General features: G+C 44.2%; 1 pseudogene; it reads right to left on the reverse strand.

Annotated features, from left to right (window-relative positions):
* Positions 1 to 1,699: 1,699 nt before the first annotated feature.
* Positions 1,700 to 2,102, reverse strand: LOC117015035 (cytochrome b5-like; annotated as a pseudogene).
* Positions 2,103 to 3,149: the final 1,047 nt, after the last annotated feature.

Below are 3,149 nucleotides of genomic sequence, written 5' to 3' on the forward strand. Positions count from 1 at the left end.
CCTGAGCCACCGGGCCGGCCCCATGAGCAATTCCTAAACGACATGTATGTCTCAGTCTGCTTGTCGGGAACCCATCCTGCAACACCTCTCTGGCAAATCCCACCGCTCTTACCGTAATTGGAAAGCTCCTGTCTCCTCTCCACCGCTCCACGTTCTGTGCTGCCTGTAGAGTTGATAGGCAAATACTTTTCTCCGATGTTATAATTTATTGTGTGGCTACCCCTGTGTTTTCGGGCGTTGCTCATAACGCTATCACCCAGATGCTTCCCTGATTAACCTCTCTCCATTCTGATCCATCTTTATCCTGTGGGCTCCAAGCCCCCTCCCTCTGCCATTCTGTACCCTCTGTTTTTGCCTTTGTCAGCCAGTGATCTGATAATGAGTCTGAATTTCTCCCTCCACGGTGAACTTCTGGATGATGAGGACAGGACCATGTAATTTTCTTCTTTCCAGCCCTAGTGCCTAACATCAAGTGTGGCTCACCATAGGCTCTCCATCCGTATTTGATGCAGAATGAAATGCATTTGGTTTTTCACTGCTGTAAAAACAAAGACAGGTAGTCTGAGTAGAGTTATCTTCATTGTCTAATTATTCCTGGGTGTGTACCTGTTTATTCAATTTAAGACAAAGTTCCCTGACATCTCAGAGGAGGGACCTTTTCATTTAAGTTACTTTTTTCTCTTTCTGTAGAGCCTGGGGGTCTAAGGTTCTCTTCTTTCCTCCATGTGGACTTGGTAAACGCCAGTGGACCTCCTGAAACAGCCGAGCTCAGCCCCAAGTGAAACTGCAAAGCAGCAAGTATTTGTTTTCAGTTATCTAGCATCTCTTTCCTGTGTTCTTTCCCTACTCCCAGCACCCTGTTACCTCTGCTATTTAATTATCTTCATAAAACTGAGTTGTAGGCAAAGGACTCATTTAATCATCTATAGTTCGGTGTGATTGTAAGTCAGTATGCTGTCTTTGCCTGGAGTATTTGCCTTTTTAGGCTAATTTTTTATTCTGGGGTGTGGGGAAAAGGCTCTATAGAAAGTCTAATGAACTCTGATTTTTTTCCTTCAGAGAATCAATTTTTGTTTTAAAGTTGATGAAGTTAATTCGTAATCGGGACCCACAAAATAGAGGATGACCCAGTGGCTGGGCCACATACAAAGTCTGCACTTTGGGGAAATGCCTCACTGTCAAGAGATCCTAACACCAATCGCAGTTCTTCATCTCAGCTTTGACTCACCTTCCCATAGAAAACAGGCCCTCCTGGCTTTACAAGGAAATCACAACCTTCTAGTCAGCCATGCCTTGCTCCCAGGGTGCCTCTTATAAAGGTCTACACAACTCACTCTCGCCCAAAGTCTCTGGGGAACAGGGCTTCACCAATCCATGGATTGTTTTCTCTCTCTCTCTCTCTTTATTTTAAAACCCAGATATATTTTTAAAAGCTCATGCCTACAATAAGTGAATTACATAGTCATGGAACATCGAAATAAAGTTGATGAACCAAAAGGCACATTGCGGAAGTTCAAGAGTAGAGAGAATAGGACAGTTTTTTTTTGGTTTGTTTTGTTTCCAACATAGGAGAAAACGGAAAGAGGTATGTCAAAATTATTTTTCAGGTGAAGGTTTCTGTCAGTCATAGCATTTAACATTGGCTTCTCTCCTGCTGGTCCAAAGCAGTCTTTTCTTTCATTGACCTCTGAGGATGTACCTAGCCTTCTGCTGTGTAGAGGTGATACTTCAGGGCCACAAGCTGTGCTGAGATGGCAGGGATCCCCCAGTTGGTCCACCAGATGGAATTAGAATCAACGGTTGTAATAAGAGTTTCCGCAGGCTTGGTTATCTTTGGTCTGTCGTGTGGATGAAGCTCCCCAGTGACGTATGCTTTGGACAATTCTCTAGCACCTGGACAGTGCCTGATGTCCTCAAACTTTTCCGTAGCATCACCTCCAGCTCACTTAAGCCTTTTTCCCCACCAGGATGCTCCTCCAAAAAATTTGGTCAAATCATAACAGCTTGTGGTGCAGGGTCAGTCAGGTGCTCTGGCTGTGGTTGTGCTGCTGCATCTCTTCCAGGGTGTAGTACTTGGCGGTCTTGTCCAGCTGCTTGGTCATTTTGGAACATGGTGAACCTCAGGCCCTGCAGGCACCAGCCAAGCAAGAGGAGCAGAGCGCACCTGTTTTCTCTTGAATAAATGTCATCAGACTTGTTCCTAAATTGTTTTAGTTGTGTCCTTTAACAGATTACATATTCAATAAATAGTATGATTATCTAATTTCCATTTCCCCTTTATACTGTATACTCAATGAGCATCGGAATGCTGTTTTTGTTTTAAGTATATTTCTGCACACTGCATAAAGGCTACCACACTGTGAGTAATTTATCAATAATGTTTAATATAAATGTATAAATAATTATATACAAATGTATAAATGTATAAATAAAAGTTGGGTAGTCGAGAAAGTATGTTAGGGGTAAGAGGAGAAGATCTCAGTTTCTCACTGAGCTTCCATCTCTGGCTCACCCCTCATATCCCTTGCAGGGCTGCTCCCCACTATTTCTGACCTGGGCCTTGGCCAGTAGCTCAGGGAAGGACAAAAGAAAGGGAGGGACAAGTCAGCGAGACTGAAGAGTGAGGAGCACTGTTAGCCTGTGTGGCCATGGGAAGAAAGTATTTGGCAAATTGTCCAGCAGGGAAAAGAAGGTTAAAAAGAGAGAGTGCGCAGGGGGCGCTGCACTTAGGAAGGGTCTTAGACAACGAGCTCAAGAAACTGAGAAATTCTGAAGTCAGGGACTTAAGTGAGGACACTGTAGTAGTTTGCTAGGGCTGCCATAACAAAGTACCACAGACTGAGGGGCTCACACAACAGAAATTTATTGTCTCATAGTATTGGGGCTATACATTTCAGATCTAGGCGTTGACAGAGTAGGTTTCTAAAAGGCCCCTCTCCTTGGCTTGCCGATGGCCACCTCCCTGTGTCTTCACGTGATTTTTCCTCGGTGCCTACTTTTGTCCTAATCTCCTCTTGCTGTCATACTGGATTAGAACCCATCCATGTGACCACATTTGACCTCGGCTATCACTTTAAAGGTCCTGTCTCCAAATATAGCCACATTTGGAGGTACCGGGCATTAGGACTTCAACATACGAATTTTGGGGA

Source organism: Rhinolophus ferrumequinum, chromosome 22 (assembly GCF_004115265.2).
Source record: "Rhinolophus ferrumequinum isolate MPI-CBG mRhiFer1 chromosome 22, mRhiFer1_v1.p, whole genome shotgun sequence".
Taxonomy (NCBI): domain Eukaryota; kingdom Metazoa; phylum Chordata; class Mammalia; order Chiroptera; family Rhinolophidae; genus Rhinolophus; species Rhinolophus ferrumequinum.